This window comes from Trachymyrmex cornetzi, unplaced genomic scaffold (assembly GCF_001594075.2).
Source record: "Trachymyrmex cornetzi isolate Tcor2-1 unplaced genomic scaffold, Tcor1.1 scaffold1093, whole genome shotgun sequence".
Lineage (NCBI taxonomy): Eukaryota > Metazoa > Arthropoda > Insecta > Hymenoptera > Formicidae > Trachymyrmex > Trachymyrmex cornetzi.
Window position 1 is genome coordinate 291,025 of NW_017295646.1, and position 24,270 is coordinate 315,294.

At 34.1% G+C, this 24,270-nt stretch overlaps 1 protein-coding gene across 2 annotated transcripts in view; it reads left to right on the top strand.

Annotated features, from left to right (window-relative positions):
- The first annotated feature begins 7,226 nt into the window (after positions 1-7,226).
- The window catches only part of LOC108761521 (uncharacterized), a 32,205-nt gene continuing 15,161 nt past the window's right edge, over positions 7,227-24,270 (top strand). Inside the window, exon 1 of one of the 2 annotated variants that reach the window (XM_018508136.1) lies at positions 7,227-7,467. The gene's annotated coding sequence lies outside the window, so the exon portion shown is untranslated. The remainder of the gene's footprint in view (positions 7,468-24,270) is intronic. The other variant, XM_018508128.1, reaches the window with a different exon arrangement.

A 24,270-nucleotide genomic window follows, 5' to 3' on the forward strand; every position in this document is an offset into this window, starting at 1 on the left:
TTGAAAATGGTAAAATTTACATAAAAATATTATTATACATCAAGATCCACTTTGATGAAAATACAGCCTTCTTCGCTTATTTGTATTAAACATTTCTCGGTCAATTTTAATATTGTTTAATATTTTCATTACGTAATCTTGAAATCTGAATATGGTTCCTCATGATTTAATAATCGTTTTCAAGGAAAAAAAAATTGTGTATATTAAAATATGCTCGATTCTTTCGTAAAGTGTTTTTACACCAGAAAAAAGAGATCGAACGAATGCTTTGGAGATTGAATTTGATACTAAAAGATCGCTGATCGCTTTGACAATTGGAATATCGAAAGAGAAAACCGGGAAGAGCTTGCGTGTGAATATTCGAATTCAAGCAAATATTCGGTTTCAATTTGTCGCGATCATTGACTCACTGGATATTCAGCTTCTATTCCAAAATGGCATGCTTTTCCCGGATATTCGCAACAGTTAACCCGAAACTTGACAGTGTATCCTATAACATACATTTCACAAGTGCTTTTTGCCGTCAGCGACGTAACTTCTCGTTTACAATTAAAATGCGTTTTTAAATTGTGAAGAGTTGCATAAATGACAGTTAACTACTTCCACCGAGCAATTAGCATAATTATTGTCCAACTTACATGTTGTTCTGTTCCACATCTATTTTTCACTGTAATATAATTTCACGTGCATCTCTTCAACTGCATCTAGTTCAGAATAGCATATTTTCTACAAGATTTAATTACGACATTCATGCAAACAGATACAATGCTGAGTACTCATTAAAGAACTTATTATCTTCTCCAAAATAAATGTATTTAATTTAAATTGTGTGTGTAAATAAGGAAAAGGCCAATACAGTCGAGGCTAGATCTTGGTGCCTAATGTTTTTATATCTCAATTTTAAATACATCTTTCAGATATATAAATTGTTCTTACTGTTGAATTTAAAACGCAATTATAAATTGAAGTTGAAAAATAATAATATCACAATTAAATTAATCATCGATTTAGTAATGAGGTTATTAACATCTGAAAACACTGTAAATGAGATAAGATATTAGTCATTATTAAATCGACGATCAATTTAATTGTAATATTATTTCAGCTTCAGTTTATAATTATATTTCAAGTCCGACAATAAGTGGCGCGCAGTTTATACGACTAAGATGTATTTAGAATTTACATATCTATAAAAATATTATTAGACATCAAGATTTCAACTGTATTGGTCCTTCCCTTCTTATTTGATTTATTCATATAGCAGTCTAAATTAACTTATTAATATTTAATTTATTTACGTCAATATAAAATTGATAAAACTCTGAAATAGTCAGCATGCAGATATTGCAGATCCGTTAGATAAATGGTGCGTAAAAGCTAACTTTTAAGTTGTTTCAACGTGAATATAAGACCCTTATTTATAGCGCTTTTACTGAGAAACTCAACTAAGACCAGTTTTAAGATGTGTTATGTCTAGCGATAGTTGTTGAAACTCAAGTTATCAAGATATCCATAACGTTATATGCTGACATCAATTTGGAAAAGGTATATTTCAAACAAATATATTAATATTACAATTACTTCTGTTTTAATCAGAATCGAATGTAAAATTAAATTTCAGATTTTAATAATTACACGTCAAATAACCTCAATTATGCTACGATAAAAGTTAATGATTGAACTGTTCGCGGCTCAAAATACCGACCTACATTCTAAGTATTTCATCCAATACGTCCTTGAGGCGAGATTCAAAAGTAATAGAAGTCTATAAAAATACTGAAGTTAAAACTATAAAAATACGACGGTAAATAAATCGAGTTTCATTTGTGCGCGCAAAACCGCGGCGTGAATTATTGCGCGATAATTTCTTTCTTTTTTTCTTCAACCGGCTAGCGATTGTGACATGAAATCGACTCATAATCCATAATGCACTCTCCCGAGTGAAAATCGCAGTGCATTCGAACGAGATAGCCGATTTACGGGCATCGGTGAACTGTGAGTTCACGCTGGAACAAACCGACACTGTAACATTGTAAGCCGATGCTTAATTATTTTGCACCGCAGCCGTGCACTTTGGCGCACGAAACGGCGGTTATGACGGCCAGTGGGTGGTTACAGTTACATCGAGCAACGGCCTGTGGAATATAGTTCGGTGGCCGGTTTTGCTCTTTCCATCTGCAAGCCCCGTTCTACGCGTGCCATGATCGAGCGAACCGGTTGCCTTGAACCGGAAACGAAAATGAACGCGTTTTACCGGATAATCATGTACCTCGGTTACCCAACGAAACGAGATTGGACAGTGAATGAAACCTGACGAAAGGTACGCGCTACAACATTTATTTAACGTTGCGATAAAAACGCGGCAATAAAACGTTCTCGATAAAGATGTTATACTACATGTAGAAAATTTCATTTTATTGCTGTGAAAAGTGATTACTCAATTTATTTTCTTCCTTTTAAATAATGGTTATTTTTAATAAAGAATATTTTCTTGATAATAATCTTAAAGTATACTTATTACAAATTTTAGAAAAACTCATCTACTTAAAATAAAAATTTATTTTCTATGAAATTGATCAAAGAAGCGATTTTATATAATAAACAAATCGAATTTGTTTTAATTTAATTATGATTGAAGTATTTAACCTATTAGGATTTAGAATATATCTTGAATAAATTTGATGCTTGTGGTCAATTTATAATAAATTTACAAATATATGAACTGTTGAAATACTTGAAACAAGTATTTATTACCCGCATACAATATGTATTTTACTGTGTGCAGTTTGACGTGGATGATTCTTTATTTTTTATGAAAAGGTAATTTGTTCACTGAGAGAGAGAGAAAAAAATGTTGTTAATTTAATAAAATTAATTTAGTTCGTCCTTATTTCGTTCATTGAAGAACGTATTTAAGTTGAGTGTAATATGTTTGACTTAAATACACATACATTTTTTCTCCACTAAACTAATTTAATCAAATTAACAACTTCTTTTTAGTGTATAGAGTAAATTTTCTCCGGCTATATGGGTCTTAAATGATGCATTCACTAATATATATATAACGAGGGGAAAAGGAAAATTACGGAAACTGTAAAATTTCGCGCGAGTCTTTAAGTCTCATTATACTCGTCGGCAATTGAAGACATGACATGAAAATAATTCTACATACCGGAAGTAAAAATTTCAGAGAAAGCTAACTTTTCTAAATAATATTTATATATTTCATAAAAAGTACAAAAGAGAAATATACTCCACTCTTTTATTTTTGGTATCGCGAACAACCGTATAAGTGAACCGCATCGACCGTTCTTTCCGATACCATTGATCTTCCCAAAAGCTTTTTTCATAAAAAAAAAATGCCAGCGTTATATTGCATTTATAATATACATTCTTTCTTCTTTTTCAATTTGTAAATAAAGTTTCGGATACCGAGCCGTTTCCTTCGGGTGGAAAGACAAGAAATCGGCTGCGCTTGAGAAGTAGGGGAAGGTCACTGGCATCGTAAAAATGCAGAGGACGAGGTGTCGACGTTCTGGTGCCTTGGGCCATGTTACAATTATACACCTCTTCCATGCAAAAGGAAGCAAAAAAAGGCAGATGTCGATTATAACACGGTCGATTATAACAAGTTTGCGAAACGAACGTAACGACACGGACTACTTCCACTATACAGATGTGTGTCTGTCTGTCTGCACGCGTATGTGCGCGGATTCGCATTCCGAACTTTCTTAAGCAATTATGTCATAACACATGGTGCCCCCCTTTTCGCATCTCTACTTCACAGTCTATGCAATCTGTCCTTCCTCCCTACTATGACATCCGTCCTCTCGCTCACAAGACGAGATCGTAGACGCTCTCCGGCTATCACGTCGTCACTCGGTCGAGAATCGAATTTCACGCTAATGATTATAAAGTGCCTGCCATTTGCGGCCGCGTACGCGATGTTCAAGACGAGAAGCGCATGGCTTTTACATTATCACTCTTTTGAGAAGAAACGAGTAAATTACGAGACGTTCGCGAACGCGCATAATTCGTTTAATCTTGTACATGAAATTGCATTTAAGGTAGGCATTAGAATTTATGGGACTTTGTGCGCGTGCCTCAAAGGCTCGCATTTCCTTCAACTTCAACTTATTCGTAAATCGGAAAATTGAAAAGGAAAAGATGTATTGTAAATGCTGCACCGCTAAAAGTTTCTTTTTTTCATGTAAAAAGGCCTTTATAAAATCGATTTATGATATCGGGAAACGTTATCGGGACCAACATGTTATTCGCAACAACATCCGCAATGTCAAAAATATAAAACGAATATTTTCCTTTCGTATCTTTTAGGAAAAAATATTATTTAAAGAAAATGGCTTCTTCTAAGATTTTTTAATCATTTCAGAATCTCATATATAAATCTCATATATAAATTTTTTTCGAAAATGAGATATGTTAAGAAATTCAGAATCATGGAAGATAAATACACAAATTGCTTCAAAAGTTACATTAATCAAGCATTCCTTTTCTAAATAACAGGTTTACGAAACTGTTCACATGAGAAACAATGACTTATGATGACTTGCTTTCCTTATATTATACTCTGTAAAAATACACTCAATAATAAATTACGTTAACATACTGCAATTCAATGTTACAAATTTGTTGTTTTTAATTAAATGTATTTTTCAACAATAAAATTAATTTCCTTTTTTAGCTCACAATTTACTTTATAACAGCTCTATAAATCTATCATTACATTTACAGAAGTTTCTAATTAAAATGTTATCTGTACAAATTTATTCATTTGCTTCAGAAATATTATAAATCAATATTTAAAAAATTAGTTTTTTTTTTTTAATAACTTTTAAAAGTGATACACCTTAATGTGTGAGATAATGAAGCACTTTCTTGACTTTTTAAATATTTTTAGTATTACAGTTGTAAAAACTAGAACCATTCTTTTCAATTCTCTAAGAGTTAAATCTTTTGATTTATGTGGTATTTTATGACCGATTTATTTTATGATCGATTTATTACACTTTATATGAAATTGCAGACATCTCGGCGTATTTTGAGGTCTCGCGATTGCGCCATCGACGCCGAATTTTAATGAACGTTTCTGAATTCACGAGAAAATCCCAGGCTCTCCTATGATATTCATCTTACATTGCCTCATCCCTTCACGCACGAACAAAAACGAACCTGCTTATTACACGATTTTCACGGAGGACTACGCTAATTAACCTACTGCTCTTGCGCAAACGCCGACCGACGCCTGATAGCAGACACACTAACAATGCTAGTGACGTATGTTGATTACATGATCGTTTGTCGAATACGAGTTTGCTGTCTTCCTTATCCACTATCTTTGCAACACTCGCAACCTGAGCGCCGTTAAGGAACGGTTTACGAGCGACAACGGAGGTCTTCTCTACGACTTTCCGCAATATCCACCTCGCAGTTTGATTTACGATAATTATCTCGTCACATTCGAAGGATCGCCACTTGCAGGAGAGAATCGAACTTTCGCAGTGACACATCTTTGTCCGCCTTTTTTTTATCGCACTCTTCTTTTATTATGAACGTTTATCTTCAACGGTATTCTCTACGATTTCCTTGCGCTTTGTGGTTTTTACAAAAGTCACAAGATATTTTTGTATGCTATCCAAAGTTGACGTGATATAACGTTAGAAGAAAGGAGGATCTTTTTGATGTAAGATTCAACTAATACGAAATCAAAAATTCTTTGCGTGCTGGTATGCGGTTAGAAGTCTTGCAATGGTAAAAGAGTAAATTATAACCACGGTCCCGTTGGTTCCCAAGTTATCTTGCTGAAATTTCTGCAGAATATTTAATGTCCCTTCCGCTTTGCGAAATTATATCAAAATAACTGTAGTCGGTGCATCGTGTAACGACAGCGACTTCGGTAAATCCGATACGTTTATGCAGTTTCAGTCTTGAACAACTTTGCTTTAATTTAGAGGGACATAACGATGAATAACAAAATATGAGAAATACATCAAAGACACAGAATATACCATTAATTGAGAAAATCGCCCAAATTATTCCAATCTCTCTTCGCTTTCACATAAAAATACAGAAATATAAGGAATAAGTTAAATAGAGAAGAAAAAAAAAGATTCATTACATGAAAAATTGAATCCGGTGAAATGAGTTAATTTTCGCATGTAATGTGATAAATAAAAGATGTAGACATAGATTTTAATAATAATTGTTGAGCTATGGTGTATTAAAAGTGCATCTACAGGAAAGATTTACAAATCCAATCTATTATTTTTCGACTTATTATAAAATAGGATCAATATGAAGACAATAACATTTCTTGTTAATGGAGGAATACTTTATATTCTGAAATAAATATTCTTATAAATCTAAAATAAAATAATCTTAGATATCAGTTTTGTGCTAAATATTGTATTATGAGAGAGACACTAGCATCGTGCATTATAATATTAGGAGTAAAGATTTATTCTATAAACGTAAAGAATATCATTACATTGACCCAAATAATTTATTAATTATATTTCCATATAACACGTCATATAACAGTTTGAAATAACAGTTTCTTTCCAATTAAAAAATGCATCATATCTTCTTAAAAATTTTGCTCTCTCCCGATATCCTATTTTAAATTACAACGCCGAAAGAAACTGAACACGAAAATCGAGATCGCAATGTTCACCGAACGAAATCAACATTTCTTAATTCGCTGCAAAAATGGTACGCCGCGGAATTCGTTACCATTAATTGCCACAAATTAACGAGGCTGCGAGGTTGCGCGTGATTCTTTATCAGAGAAGAATTCGCACAAGCTCAGTACGGAGAACGGACGAGGCGATCTTTTCGCGTGGATGTTTAAATTTAGATGGTTCCGCGTAACGCACGCGTAGACTCGAGATCGCGTTTCCCGGCGCGTAGTTTAACATCACGCGTAACTTTCCACGAGGTGGAAAGCACGTCGGCGCATTTGGCGAGGTCTTTTTTTCGTGGCGAGTAATAGTGAAGTCGATTCACGGAATAAGAAGGGTCAGGCGAAGCCTACTTTCTTCCACTGAATTGTCGCGCGCTCGGGGCGGGAAGGGGAACTCCAGTTTGGCTTTATGGTGGAAACCTCGCGAAAGAGAGGAAGAGAGAGAGAGAGAGAGAGAGAGAGAGAGAGAGAAGAGAAAGAGAAGGCCTTCTTCTCGGCAGGCCGACGGTCAGCCAGTATGTGCTAGTCCCGCGTAGTAGTAAATGTGAGGCAGTAAAACGTAGTGCCTGGTGATCCTCTCACGATCGGTTCGGATCGGATCGGATCGCAACGCGCACTTTTGAGTCACGCGCGAGAGCGTAGTGAGACGTCGCAGACGGTTCGCCGATTGATCGATAACGCAACTGATCTAATTCATTGATCGTGGTGATCCCCGTGGATACTCGCCGTTAGAGCGTGTCCGACCAGCCGGAGATTCGCACAAGTGAGTACGTAAACGCTCGTCACTGTCAGTGATCCATGGTGATGTATAACGCGAGTAAATCATCAAGTAGAACGGAATATTTGTTTTTACAAAATTACATAGAGTGGCGAACAATACGATAAATTTTTTTATTTATTCATCAATCGAAATGCGGATAGAAAAATAGCAAAATAATTTCTTCACGGATAGAACGATTTTCCTGAAGTACCTATCTAGAAATTTATAGCGAAATCGATTGGACGCACTAGTCCGCACTGATGCATATATTAAAGCCGTTTTATATTGATTTTGTTTGAGTAAAAGTGAGATGCAAATATTTCAAATTATGAAATATGTTTTTTCCTAACAGTACAAAAAAAGTGCATTGAAGATTAATCCGTTTCTGTATATTAAAGAAAAATTTATTAAATCTTAATACATATTTCTTTGAACTACATTTACTTACAGCAAATATTTACTCAATCAAAAAATGATAGTTATAATAAATCAAATTTATGGTTTTTGCATCAAATAAATGTACGTTTACGTTTAGTAAACATTTATTTGAAACTATTCAAACAAATATTTATTAAAATTTAGTATTTTTTTTCAATGTATTTATATATTAAACACACATTTTTCAATCTGTATACGAATAGCTTTAATGTACACCGAGTGTATCGAATCGAATTCACTGTTACATGAAGATCTGAATATATTTTATTGAACCGTCAAAATAATCATGTAAAAATCTTAAACATGATAAGCAATGCTATACAAAGTTTTTAACATTCTAGCAACCAGTTTAACCATCCTATACAATTATTTGATTGATTCAACAAAATTATTTTCAGATCTGCATTTAGCTAAATTTGTAGATATTTCAACAAAATCATCCTTTCCATATTGTTTGCTAATTCTGGTCTGAAGCCGTCTGTTGATTTATCCGATGGATAATAACACTTTGATAATGAGAGGGGAAAAAAGAAAATGTAACACAGAGGTCTATCGAGATTTGAATTAGTCGCGCATTTATTCATTATTACGATAATGATGCAAATATTAGTTCGGGCTAATGTGATTATTGAACATCCTTAATCCTCGAAATACGCGTAGTTGTGTTAATTTCTGGTAAGTAACATATATTTTGATAACATATATTAATTATAATCTCAGATAGAACGTAATAGAACGTAATAGAACGTAATGGAACGTAATAGAACGTAACATTTTGTTTCTGATAACATCAAATTACATTAATACAATTCCATCTTCCATAAGCTCTCGTAACATTTTCCACTAAAATAATATTGAAATATTTAATTAATTTAGTATTTCTTAAATATTTAAATATCTAAAAGCTTCATACTGTAAAACAAATAAAAAATAAAAATTAAATATTCACGATATCTGTAATATTCTGAACATTCATTTGTCTTTCAGATTGTTATTTATGTAAAATCTAAATTTAGTATTAACTATGAAATATGTAGATGTTGCTTAGCAAAAAAGTAAAAATATTCTAAATTATAGATATTCAGGTTGTCATATATTATCGATTGCTCGGTTCATGAACAACATAATCATCCGACGAAATCTTGAGAATATTTCTAATATTGACGTGCAAATTATACTATCCATAGCAAGATGCGCGTAGCTATAATACAGTTTATCGATTTGTGACGATTCCGCGTATCTTGAAAAATCGACCGTTACTTACGGATCATAAATCAGGATAAAATTCGAATCAGTGAATGTCGCGATGTTGGATACATTTACATAGCATGGCGTGAAATGTCTCGCCCAGATATTTTATCTCGGATATATACAACGTATTACACGCGTCAGTGTCAATGCGTTCACGTGGAAAATCAAAATACTCGTCACACAATCCCACTATCAGGAATGTGTTTGGTGTTAATTTACTACGCTACGTTTAATGTCAAGCAGAGAGCACAAAATAGAATTTCAGGATTTTGCGACTCTCGCGTTGGTCGAAATTTAATAATTACGCCTGTATGACATATGCCACGTAACCAATATCATTTATATCTCCGGGAGAGTAGTTGTAAAAAGTGAACCCGACGTATCTGTTAAAAAATAAACCATCAGGCGAACTTGCTTTACTTTGTGCGAAGTTGTCACGCAGTGTCGGATCGCAGCGGGATACAGCAGAACCCATAAACTCGCAAAATCTTATCAAAAATTTATAGCTCTGGAATAAAAGGAATACGAGAAATATATAAACCATGTGCTTGCTCTCAGAAAACGAGAAGAAAAAAGAAAGAGAGAGAGAGAGAGAGAGAACTGTCTGTTAAAAATTTCAACTGTCAGCTAAATAATAGGTCAGCGAAAGAACTTAAAATAACGATCTAACGTCACATATTGTGACGTTCAAAATTTTGACCCAGTTTAAGAAAATGCAAAATTGCCAATCGAGACTATCGATCTCGATAGCAGTGTCGAATTTATATGGTACTGTATGAACATATCTTCTTGTTTCCTCCCTATTGTTAATGGTTTACAGCGACGACACGATTCACATGCATATAAGAACCGTCTCGTTCTTTTTTTTTTAAAAAGTCGCACATGTAAGACATTTACGGTCAGACATATATCAGTATCGATCATAATTCAGATTCAGGGTGTGCACGAATCGCTCGTATCCTCGCTCGAATTCACGCCGTTTGCCTCTATTTACAGAAGCCATGTATATCGCGGCCATTTGTTGAAGGGGGGGGGGGGAGGTTGTGCGGAAGGGACAGGCAGCTCCGACACGACGGAAGAAAAATACGCTGAAATATACGGGAAACCCCGGCGAATGGATTCACGGCCTGCAGACACGACCGTTCGATAATGTTGCACTTTATATCGCAAATAATAGACGACGTCCGTGCGCGCCGGAAGCTTTGTTCTCCGCCTCCTCTACGTATGGTCATCTGGGTTACACATCCGAGTGTTACACATTTCGCTCTGCGTGTCGCTGCTACGCACACACCTGTTCGCACCTAGTAAATACTTCACAGCAATGAAACGAGTTCCCCGTGGATGACAATATTCTACGATCGTGAAGTGAGTTCTGTTTAAACACATTAGATTCAATGCGTCTCGTGTGGCTTCTTGCATGGAGTTATTGCACGCGTGATAAAAAAATATATGTCAATTTACTATGGCAACGACACAATTGGAAAAAATTTCTCCAAAATATATTGAATTATTAAAATTTTGTAATCCTAATCGATATTTGCAGATCATTCGGTAGATCTGGATTTATTTTCTTCAACTACATTGTGAAAAATTGTGTTTAAGAGAAATGTTTTTTACAACTTCACATAATTTTCAGTTACAGTCTTATTCCTCAAATCTTGATTTTCAAACTGAAAGAAAATTGTTCAATTATATTTATTTAATTTTAAGCAATACATTAATTATACATTAATTTAAAGTACAGTGGCTCCATGAATATCAGTTAAGCATATCTCGGAGCAAATACCAATTAGAGTTCACTTTAAAACGCAATTTTGCTGTAATATCTGATTGTAATCAGGAATAAAAGTATGTTCTTTCTTTTTTTTTCTTTATTTTCCCATTAGTTTTTTACAAGCAACACCAAAATAAGAATTTTGGGATTACGTTGTGTAGGAAATGAGGGATATATTCTTACAGAGTGTCCTAAATTTTTCCATACAAACTTTAACATTTCTATGAAATAAAGAAAATATTATATAAACATAGATCCCAAAACGCATTATTAAAAAGTTATAACCAAAATATGAAACAATTTTATCTAAGTTTGCATTTCAAAGTGTTCCATGTCAATACAAATTTGAGTTCTAATAAAATGATTTCCCCTATCTCCTCACAAAAAAGATAAATTCAAAATGATAAATTCAAAATGGCATCAATATCAAGCTTATAAGCATAGACGAACGGCACTTTGAAGTGCAAATTTAGAAAAAATTGTTTCTACACATGCTATATTTTTGTTATAACTTTTTAATAAAGCATTTTAGGACCTACGCTTGTATAACACATTTGTCTTGTTTCAGCTCATAGAATATACGTATTTAAATTCGAGAGAAAACTTAGGACATCTTGTATTGTATATTCTAATATATTTAAACAGATTTTACTTCTTCTTATACGTATAATATATTTAAACAAATTTTACTTCTTCTTATACGAGTACGTAATGTCGAAAATATTATAATAATCGTCAGACGATATTCCTTTTAGGACATTCACGACATTATATATGTGTTACATCCGATTTTATTCTTTACATCCTGGCCAGATATTTCTGAGCCGGTCGATTTCGAATAGAGATTGATTCATGTGGAAACGTAACTCCATTAATCTTCCACTGATGCTGTCGTAAGCGTGGTTTTACACGATCGTCATATTTTCTGCTGCTGTTGTTAGATTCTATTAATGCGCGTCGACGTGTAGAGCGCGGCGAAAGCCCGACGCGCGATCGTAGAATCGAATTTCATCGACCAAGCCGCGACAAGTGGGTCAACGCACGTTTGTGAATTTTCGCTCGCTCGGCCCGTAGGCGCCCGAGTCACATATCCTGGATTTGCCCGTAGGTCACCGGGATCGCGCTAACGAATAATAAACTTTTTTCGATGCCGTCCGCGCCGGCCAGTAAAAGGTGCGCCAGCTTTTCACTACGCTATCATATTCGCTCGCCACGCCGGATAACATATATCCTGGTGATGTCACGTACAGCGTATGAACTGCCAACCTATGTAAAAAATATCGAAGGGAAGGGAGGGAAAGAAGAAGAGAATGGTTCGACAAACGACGGAAAAACATATCGACCACACAATGTAGTGTGCCAACATCGTCCCTCCCGCGCATAAAAAGATGTAAAATTTCTCTTCATGCTAGAAACAATATAGTAATTTTGCTTACCACATAGAAACTTATGCATTCTGAAAATTGCATTTAATCAACTTTATTATTAAAAGATGAATACACATAAGTAGTAATTGGAATACTATTATTACATATTTAAGTACACACACACACACACACACACACACACACACATACACACATATATATACAGGGTGGGGAAAAAGTATGGAAGCAAACAATTATTTCCGAAACTATTCATTTTTCGACAAAATGTCTTAGACATAATTTTTATGGTATGAAATTTCATACCATAAAAATTATGTCTAAGACATTTTGTCGAAAAATGAATAGTTTCGGAAATAATTGTTTGCTTCCATACTTTTTCCCCACCCTGTATAACAAAATATTTTAATAATTTTAAATAGAGTTGCTGACTTTTGTATAAAAATTATTACTATAGCCACCTTACAAATTAATATGCCTCAGGATGCAGTCATTCAAAAAGCTTTATAAAGGAAAATATGAAATATATAATAAAGATTTAATTACGTGTATTTGATCAATCAATTAAATAAAATCAATTCAACAATGAAAGTTCCCTAAGGACATTTAATGCTTCCAGTTGGAGTGTACGCGTTTCAGGAAAATTTTTAATTAAAATCCATTTCGCCCTGAGGAATTCGATCCATTGTATTTCGTGACTCTGATCATAGTAATTGGCGGGTTAGCCTGTAGGGATTTCTCGTCAGCGAGCCACACTTCTACGTCGCGGACGAAAACGATCAAATCGTGAGCGAACATATCCGCGAAAGTCTGGTGAACGTTATAATGATCGATAATAAGGAAGGTTAAAAATCGAATAAGGCTCACTTTTAAACTTATTACTTCAAAACGCGCTTTACGCCTAGAGTATATGCTTAAAAAATGTGCCGTAAGAAGTTAATATAAAGAGGCTAAAGAATTAGAATCGGTAACACACGTTTAATGCAACAATAATTTATGTGTGTATGTGCCATTTTTATAACAATTCGCTATAAAGTTTACAGGGTACATATTATTTTATATAGTTTATTATAATATAATATTATATTATTCAACTTACCAATTATGGGAAAATAACAAATAAATTGATTTTTTAAATTAGTTTTTTTTAGAAACAATGAACTGTTATTAAATAAGACTTATTTATTATTATGTTATTATTGGTATGGCCATTGTTATTTGTTTGTTACGTGGGGCTTACAAACTTACAATCAGAGGATATAACAACTTTTAATTCTACTAACTTTTAAGAAGCTAAAATTGTATTTAAATTGCTATAAATTTTCAAAGATAAGATTAATTACAGCTCCAATTAAAGATAATTTCGATATTTAAAAGTAGAATACGTTCTACAGAATTTTCTTCTTATGATTATAATAAACATTTTAATTAATTTAGAAAATTCATGTTTTTTAGTTTCTTTATTATATTTAATTTATTTTTTATTTTTGTGAATGAGCAAAATAAAGATTTAATTTTCACTTACAATTAGTTTATTTCAATATCCCCACATACATAAATAGAATTTAAAAAAAATAAAAATTCTATTTAAAATTAGGTGGGCTTTTGATTCGGTTCTGCAGGTACCTTACGATAATACGAGTTATCGCTCGCGTGAATGGAACGGCAATCGCAAAAACCGGTCGATTCCTAATATGCGAAATACGTCCCCATCACTTTCTTGCTCAACGGCGAGGTCATTAACCCCTTTTGCGCTCCGACGTGAATATCTTAAGAGAGTGTGCCACTTTACGCGGATGATATAGTAAATGGTGCTACTAGAGCGCGTTTGAAATCATTAAATCGGCTGCACTTCTCTAAATGATTTGTACAACATTTCGAGAGTGCGCGGACAACGCACTAATATTGCTTGAAATCCCTGCGTCCGATTTCCAATCCAACGATGATACAGCTGAAGTTGTATCCATCATTTGTCATGATGCATCGCTATTTCCTTGCCGCTAACGAGGGAAAACCTCGATGAAAATTAACTCGATCGTTACGAGAGGATCATTAATAAACAAAGTTGTATTTTATGATTTTAACAGAATTCAGAATTGTTACGATTGCATGAAGGCATCGCGACGTTCAAAATAAAACATCTGAGCAAAATATGTACATAGTAAGAAACACAAAAACCCCCGTTCTCTTTTTTAGATCCTTTTTCAATCGCTTGAAAAACTAACGAGTAATTTGCCGCGAAAAACAAGTGGAAAATAGAGAACGAAAAAAATATGTTTGTTGTCCGATTACTATGCTATTGAATGCCGGTTGGCGTGATTGCGGGCTGCGAGCGTAACGTTTAATTTCTGCGATGTAAAATCGTAACGCACAAGCAAGCGAACGAGAGAATCAAGAAACAGGACGGTACGAGAACCGCGAGATCATACACCGTGCGATCGTACACCGTCGAACTAGTCGTTCGTTTCCTATAATTTCCGAATGAACCGTCTCCGACGAAGCGCTAATAACGACCGGATGGTGGTGTACCGAAATCGATTCGCCTAGCATTATTCCGCCATCAATTCAAAATTCATGCGGTCTAATTCGATTCGACTGAATTTAACGCCTTGATCGGTGACTAACTGACATGCTTTGCTTTTCCTCTTTCTCTCTCTCTCTCTCTCTCTCTCTCTCTCATTTTAATCTAATTTTGTTTTCTTTATTTTTCTTTTTTTTCCATTATTTTATTTTATTTTGTGTCTTTTGTTCTATACTGATTCTCTCTACTTTTTTCTTAAATGTATTTTTTGTGTCTTTCGTTATTTTATTTTTTTTTAATTTTTTTCACCATTATTCTTTATCATATATGTTTTTAGAGGACTTGCCGTAGAACAATAAATTCCTTCTCTCTCTCATTCTCTCTCTCCCTCTTTCCTTGTCATTTTTTCTCTTTTTTTCCTATTTTCCCGTCTGTCCTTGCATGTGAAACGATTTTCAGGCACTACTTTCTATTATGCGACCGCAGAATATTATCCAGTTTCCAACGAATGACAGGGAGAGAAGCAGAAGAGAAGAGAAGAAGAGTGAAAAGCAACAATTTCATTTCTCGTATTCAGGTCGCGGTCACCGCGATCGTCGCTTTCATAAGTCGAATTTGCTGCGTTTAAAATCATCACAGCGTCTCCGGGACGAATAGAAAATATAATATCTTTTCCGAACGCGTCGTCTGCTCCGTGCCGATCGCACGCTGCGTATTAATCATACTTATGCCGCCGTGTGCCAGAACAGTCACGTAATAGTGTCAGCCACGTTAAACGCTATTACTCAAATTAGTAACGTGGCACATTTGCATAATCGAACTTTCGAAAGATTGAGCTATTATCTTGGAACTTGTCGAAATTTCTACGGTTTATCAAACGTCAAAATATTTCTTCGTGTTATGATGTTTGTTGCTTTTAAATCTAATTATGTACGCGAAATGATCGCCAATGTAATTGAGTTTCTGATTAATGAGTTTTTCTCATCGACACACCTCACTGATATTTTCTCCCAATCACTTTTAATACAAGGAAATAATTATGAGATCGATATTCTGACTTTCAAATGTATATCTAGCGGAACTCTAATTTCCTCTTTCAAGTTTTCATTTGACTGATACGGAAAGGGGTGACAGTCGATGTTTCAAGTCTGAGATTTCATTTTACATAATAGCCGTTTCACTAACGGCTTCACCTGAACTGCTTTCAGATCGTCGTTAACGTAGCAAGATCTTGATTTCGCTGCCCGATCGAGCAAGTCAACAACTGCCCGGATAAAGTGAAAATGTAACTTCCGGTACGGATGTAAAATCCTTCTTCAAGTTTTCGGTGTAGCGGTACGTGACGGGAATTTTTCACGCGTTCGTTAATACCGTTGCATACGCGCAAATACGTGTGAAACAAGTCGTTCGTGCAAGACGAGTTTTTCTCGTCCCGCGAAAAATTCGCCTTTGCGTGCTACCGTCACATACTTGTATACTTGGATACTTGGAACGTGCAACGGCGAGACCGCAGGTGGGTCTCTGTGTGAGAAATGGGTGCACCTCTTAAAGTAGAGAAAGTTTTCTTTTTTTTTTCTTCCTCTTTTCCGAGCAGCTACCATCTCGATATAATCGACGGATGCGAAGACGAACGAGTGCGCCGTGGAAACTTCCGCAAAGCCGACGCTCCGAAAGCTCGCTAGCTCAGAAAGAGAGAGAGAGAGAGAGAGAGAGAGAGAGAAAGAGAGAAACGTTTCCTCCAACGATTTAAAATAGAAAGACGATAAAAAGAGATCTATTTTCCTCTAAAATAATGATAGAAATGTAAAATGTAACATGTAAAATTTAAAACAACTACGTAGGAAAATGTGATATTACTATTCCAGTTTTAATTAGAGTTACATTTCAAGACCTAAAATTACATCAGCGCACAATTTACAGACCTACATACATATATGCAATTTTACACTGAAATATTATTAAGCACTAATTATAAGATTTAACTGAGATCAACTTTAAATTTATAATGTCAAGTTATATCTAGTTTGAATTAAAATTCTTTTATCATTTCTGTGGGCCGCTTCTACTTACTGTATCGTTAATTTGATTAAAACAATGAAGTTAAAAAATTTAACAAAAGATATATTAAATATTTGACTTAAAAATTTAGTTTATTATTCACTAAGTACATACATTAATATTATCTATATATAAATGTTGTTTACTTTAAAATTAACTGCAGAAATTAATTAATTTACACATTTTGATACACATGGAAGTTAAAAACAACAAAATATTATGTTGAATTCAAGGAACTGATGGATTACCATTGCTCCGTTAATATTTAACAGTAAAATAAGACATTAGTGAAATAATACAATTACGTAGTTGTATTATTTACATATTCGTTTAATATCATTTACTGTTTTTTAAAAAATTAAAAAATTAAAAAATTGTTTGCCCGAAAATGCACATTTTCTCTAAGTAATAATTCTAATATGAGTTAAAGTAAGACGTTGTTACTTGTTAAACACACCAAACATAGAGTCTAGTAGTACATCCTATTAAATATTACAATATGTAGAAATTCGTAAAAGTAAACGAGAGTAACATTATCACGTTTAGCAATTAGACGGGTGCGCGTTAATATCCTCTGAGAATTTCTGAGCAACGCAACAGCGTTACGTGAGAGTTCCCAGAAATTACTCCCTAAAAAAAGAAACGCACACATGCACAGTAAAATATGTTACGTATAATTTTGTGAGAAAAAACCACGATATATTGTTTTGCCGAGGAGGAGAGAGGAAGACGGAAGCGGTGTCACTTTTTCCGACAAATTATAATATGAGAAAGTACACAACTTTTCTATTTCAGTCGTATATCATTTTGATCCTAGGTTCTGGCGAGCGGATATTGTATAATAAGATTGCTACGCGCAATAATCGCGCGAGAGACGGTAACAGAAGGAAACGATCTAATTGTAATTCGCATTACCCTCGCGACCGGTTCCGCCGCCTTCAATGAATAGATAATTCTTTTCTGGATTATAAACGGTCCGCTGGAGAATAACGTCTCGTTTATTTCGTTCCCGCCTTACTTCATCAACTTTACGTAATCGGCTTTCGTAGTTTCTTCTTCGCGGGGGGCCATCACGACATGTGCATTGTAAAAGAAGCATGCAAACTTACGTGTGTTTTTACAAAAACTAGTACTTTTACTTTTTTAATCGTATAAATATATTTTCATATTAAATTGAAAAATACAATAACATAGTATATTTTATAGGTTTTATGTAAATGTAAATGTATTTTTGTAATAATATACAACATAATGATAATCATTACATTCGCATTTTTATGTTCATCAATGGCATGGTTTAAGAAAAATTGTATGTAATTAGTTGAAAAATTAATATTTTAATATTTTTCGATAAACTTTAATATTTCTAAATTTACTTTGACAAATTGTTTAATCATTATAAAGAAGAATAATCTTATTTGTATGTAAATATATATATATATATACCTTTAATAGTCGGAAAATTATCCACTATAATTGTTGTAATTTTACATACAATTTTTGACAGTGCATTTCGTCGCTCGGTAGGAAAAACTAGTCTCAGAGAGACTGTCACACTCTTTCAAAATAACCGATTCAATTATTCCGCGCGTCACGCAATTATATCGAAAGCCTCAGGGACAAAGAGCAGCGAACTCCATGATCTTACTTAATCCTTTCCTCGTGCATTATTCATCGACCATGTGCATTGAACTGGCGGCGCGGCGCGGCGCGGCCGGCGCGTCGTTGCACTTGCTCGTGCATCGAGGTCGCTCGCTTGATGATGACGGAGGTGGACGAGGACGCGTCGAAATCGTCATAACTTTCCCTTCGTCGGGGTCCGGGAACGCTCTTCTCTTCTTCATTCTCGGGGCGCGACCCGTACAGGTATCGGTGGCGCCGAGGTATGCATATTAAATCGCTCGCGCGTCCGCATCTAAGCGTCAGGAGTCACGCCGACCTAGATCTTTTCACGGTGCCTCTTCGACGGGAAAATGCTCTTCGCGGCCGTGTCACGTGTGCACTTACGATGTAATAGCGTCCCTAGAAGTACGAATTTTATTTGACCAATCTTGTCCTATTTTTGATTGGCTTCATGAAAAATCAGTCAGATGATAACTAAGCATGTACACGGAGAAAAATAATTTAGAGATGGATACCTTCGAAGGTTAATAAAAATATTCTGTCTATTTTTACTGAATTTGTAACAAATTTTATTTGCCTAAAAAAAAAGTAAAAATACCAGAGATTTAAGATAAAAAGTTACATTATGATTATAGTACATCATTTCAAGTGACTATATATTATCTTATAGTAACATAAATTATACTTACAGTAAAATAAATCGTACTATTTTCCAGATTGATGAGCACAAACAACTCTCAGAACTTTTATATTTTACTATGCCAGTAAAGTAAATTTTGTCAATGCTGAAGGAAAAATTGTTGTCAATATATAAAGTAAGAATGATTATCATACGACAATCTCATTTACCAGAAATGTAAAGAAAATTTTACACAAGTAGATACGCGCGTACCCCTATATGAACTTGATAATTCCATAAAGTTTACTAGAATTCTAGTGTATAATACTGTACGTTTTTCTCCGTGTATATGTGTACGTACGCCATTTTTAATTTTATCTCATCGGTCAAGGGTCTGGGAGACTCTATCAAAACGTGTATATTTCACCGAATCATTGGAACGTTTTTTTAAAGCAATTATTTTATATAATGTAATTAATAAAATTCAACTTTAGATATTCCTATTCTATTATGTTATTCAAAATTGTCGTGAAAAACAATTATTGACGAATTAATAATATTTGCACCAAAATTGCACATGAAAATTTCCAACACAGGATCTTATAGACTCTCATTGGCATCCGCATAAATAAAAGAAATATTTGCTAGGGTTGAGCTAAGGTTAATCAAACTAGAAGACTGATCAGACTCTTACTTCTAAAGACACTAACGTGCGAGGCAACGACGACAATGGTGACGATCCATCGGAATGCTCTGTCTAATTATCGAGAATTAAACGCGACCGCGAATGCGCGAGATTGCCTGCTATTATCCACGGCGACTCGCGACGTATTTGAGCGAGGTAATCCGTAAATTGCTGTGGTCGGAGTTTCTGGAACGTGGCGAACTTCCCTGTCCGTTTTGTCCGGCGCGTGTTGAAACGAGCGGTTTCGTAAACGAGTTCATATCGTTTCATAGTGTGTTGACTGTGCCGTGAGATATCTCGTTACACGTATGCCGACTTGCACCGGCGCGGCGTGAATACACGAAACTTATTTATGGCGTTTCGTGAAAATAAAAAATAAAAACGACGAATTTGTTGGCAGAACGCCGACAATTTGCTTATTCAGCTACGCTAAGAAGATTTTCATAAATTTTGTGCCCTTTTACGTACGTAGTTTTTTTTTACAGTACTAGGAAAATACACTATTTTCTACCAACACATTTACTTAATTCTCTGTGTAATCTAAATCTCTGTAATCTCTAATCCTCTATAATCTAGATCTCTCTCTCTCTTTTGGCACACAAACAAAATTTCACTCTCAAATTCCTATATAAAATAAAGGATTCCAGATTTCCCTCATAAATAATATCCACTTGTATAATATTTACAATGTTAGATATTAAAGGAGCAATGGTAATCCAATCTCTTGAGTTAAACAACATTTTGTTATTTTTAACTTCTATGTGTATCAAAATGTAAATCAATTCGTTTCTGTAGTTAGTTCTAAAGTAAACAACATCAATATTAACGTATGCATTTAGTAAAGAGTAAACTAAATTTAAGTTAAATTTAATATATATTTTTGAATTGTTTAAGTATATCTTCTTAAAACGTTTAACTTCATTGTTTTAATTAAATTAATAACATATTAAAAAGTAAAAGCAATGGCGACCTATAAAAGTAATTAAGAATAAGTCAAATTTATAATTTGACATTATAAATTTAACAATATATTTGATAATGTAACAGAGTAAATGTTAAAAAGTAACCTTGAATTTTTCCACATTTTTTGAAAGCTTAGAACAGTAAAAACTTGGACTGGACAAGAAAGATCCAAATTACGGGGGATAAAAATATAATTGCAGACGAAGAGAGTTAAGATACTGAAATAAATTCCACGAGATCTCTGTCGTGCATCTAATCATCATTGTCCGATCATCTTGTAAAATCTATTTTATTACATGAAGAAACGTATGTCGAGAGGCCCGATTGAGAGGTCGATTTATAGAAACGAGGGATATCGTATGCGATATCTCTCGCATTAGCCGAAGAAAGTATAAACATGGACGAAAGAGAAGCCTCGTCCTTTTCATTTTCTAACAGGACGAGAGACCACACGTTTCACTTCGTCTCGCGACACGCTCTACGATTGCAGCCATTGCAGCCGTTCAATGCAATTAATATAGAGCGTTCGTGATCATTAAATTTCTACGGGGATAGCGCGGGACGTCACTAACGAAATCTTTCACTCTTTCTACATGAAAGCTAGATCGTTCACTCCCACCCTCGCACGGCCACTTGCTCTCGACGATTTCGTCATTATACGCGGCTACTCTCGATGCGTCACGACATCGAAAGTGTCCACAGGTATGTATTTCGTCGTCGAGCATATCGTCATTTACTTTTACCCACGTCGACAACGAGCGCTTGTCGACCCCGTTGGGACTTCTTATTTCTATGAAATACGCCTCGCGTGCTACATCCCGTCATTGCTAGAAAGCCGCCAGTCAGCAAGGCAACGTCGTTATCAATGCCGGAATCATTCATCTGGACACCTCCCCTCCTCTCTTCTACGAGCACATTTCGAGAAAACCAGAAATATAAACGTCGAATACTTTTCAGCAAGCAAGAAACTCGTCTTCCTCTCACGCATATTAGATATTCAAGTATACGCGCACTGATACATATCATCTACTTTCTCTTGACTGCTTTGTAACTTAAAATTAGATTACATTATTTATTGAATAAGTTCTGAAAACAACGCCGATTAATGACTGAACACGCGATGGTCTCTCAACTTTTTTCTACGCTGAAAATATTTACGAAAGATGCAGCATTTCATTTAATTTCATTTTTTTTTTTTTTTAATAAAAAGAAAATGTATTTATAAAACGAAATTATATTTTCAGTCAAAGCAGATCTTAGTACTTGATAATATTCATATGAAAATTTGCAAATATATTTTTCTATAAACTGCACCGATTCAGTTTGTCGAATAATTGGAAACGCAGTCATAAACTATAAAAGGTGGAAATGGCAGTTAGAATTAATAACACCCGTACGCGGAATAAGAAAAATCTATGTTCGAATCTTGGATCAAGTAATATTTTTCGCAATATAAGTTCTTTGCAGTGTTTCAAGAGACATTAGTATTATTAAATTGACGATCAATATAATTTGTAATGTTATTTCCAGCTTTAGTTTACGATTGCGTTTCAAATCCGACAAAACAGAATTGGCATGTTTATAGAACTCAAAAATATATTATATAGTTATAACATTTGTGACAAGGAAAATTTTATAGCACATTAATGGATTTTATTTTTACTGACACATATGTTGAATTTTTATATCTACTGACACATATTTGGATTTTTACATTTCACTGACATATTATTGTGTAATTTTACTTCACCGACAAGGTACATGACTTTATGTTATTTTATTATAGACAATATTCTTTATATATAACCTGAGGTTTCAATTGTATAATTATTCTTTCTTAGATATGAATTTATTCGCAACTTAAATTAATTTATAATGGACAACTTGCGCTTTTTATGTCAACGACAAGATTACGCGTGCGAATTTATGTAATGTTTTATTTAGTCATATTTATTTCCTATTAATGAGATTATAACTGTAATTTAAGATTCATGACAAAAATTTGTAACATTGAAAATGACCCGATCGGAGTCGAAACGTTTGTATCTAGAGATTTTAATTTGATTTAATTAAATACGTTTTGTTTAAAGATTGGTTCTATGCCCTTTTTAATTGTCATATTGTTTTATACATACGGAACCTTATAATTACTTATTCAAAAATATATGTTCGCAAATTTTTATATCGACATTACGAAGCACCAGTTCCGCTTTTTGATAAAAAAAATAATTAAATTCTTTTTCTTATTTAATATTTATTCTTATAGTCTAAATTATATTTACAATTGTTTATTTCGCCATTGCTATACGTATATATATATGTCCCTGTGGCTCAAAACGGTGGTTTCTCATAACAACGTCGAATAAATATTGACGTCGTAAATACATTTGTATTACTGCGCATTTTCACGTAACCACAGGCACATTTGTTGAATAATAAAGCCAAGTGCGTAGTGAGGGTAATTAATCACGCTGTTCCAAATTGTAATTGCATCAGATACAACTGTCCGATTATTTTCCAGTCTGCGCATACGTATTATGCGTTTTGTATAATTCGCGATGACGTTATGCGGCATTAAATTAATTTCACCGCTTGATAATAGCTGTCTGCATAATTGTTATGAAAATGCTGTCATTGTTCGAAATCGATCGATATAATCTCGATCGACAGAATTTAAATTAGAAAATGATATCAGGATCCTATTATCGCCTAATGTATTGAATGAGCATTTTAATTGTTCCTGGATTTTAATTGTTCCCAGGTACCGAGCATTGTTAAATTTATTATGTAAAATTATATCCAACTTGAATTAATTTTAATCATTTTTATATTAGTTTAGGTCACCACTGCCCCTACTTAATATGTTATTAATTTAATTAAAACAATAGAGACAACAGTTTAACTCGAGAAAATGCATTAAGTTTGACTTGAATTTAATTTATTATTTACTAAGTGGATACATTAATATGGATGTTGTTTATTTGACAATTAATCACAGAGATGGATTGATTTATATTTTGACAGATAGAAGTTAAAAGTAAATGAAATATTGTTTAACTCAATTAGGAATTGGGTTAGCATTGCTCTTTTGATGTCTAACAGTGACAGACAATTTTTCCTGAATTGTTTATACATTCGTATATGTTTTTACGCGTGTTATTAGAATAATAGTAGTGATTATATGTGTAAGACAACGCGTTGAATCTCACGAATTCGCAATAGCGCAGACAAGTTGCATCTATCGAATGATATTTGATAACGAGGTACACACGTGCGAGAGACTGAAAGCTAATTAAGATGAGCATGCAGCAGATTATAAGTATCCTGCATGTATTACTTGTTATCAGATCGTAAACGGATACGAGATCTTCCCTCCTACGATTGAGATTTCTCGCGCGACGTCCGCCACGTGTTCTCTTACATTTTTTTTATTCTGTAAATTTGTTATTATGTTGTTGTTATTAAGTTATTATTAATAATCTCCCCCCCCCCC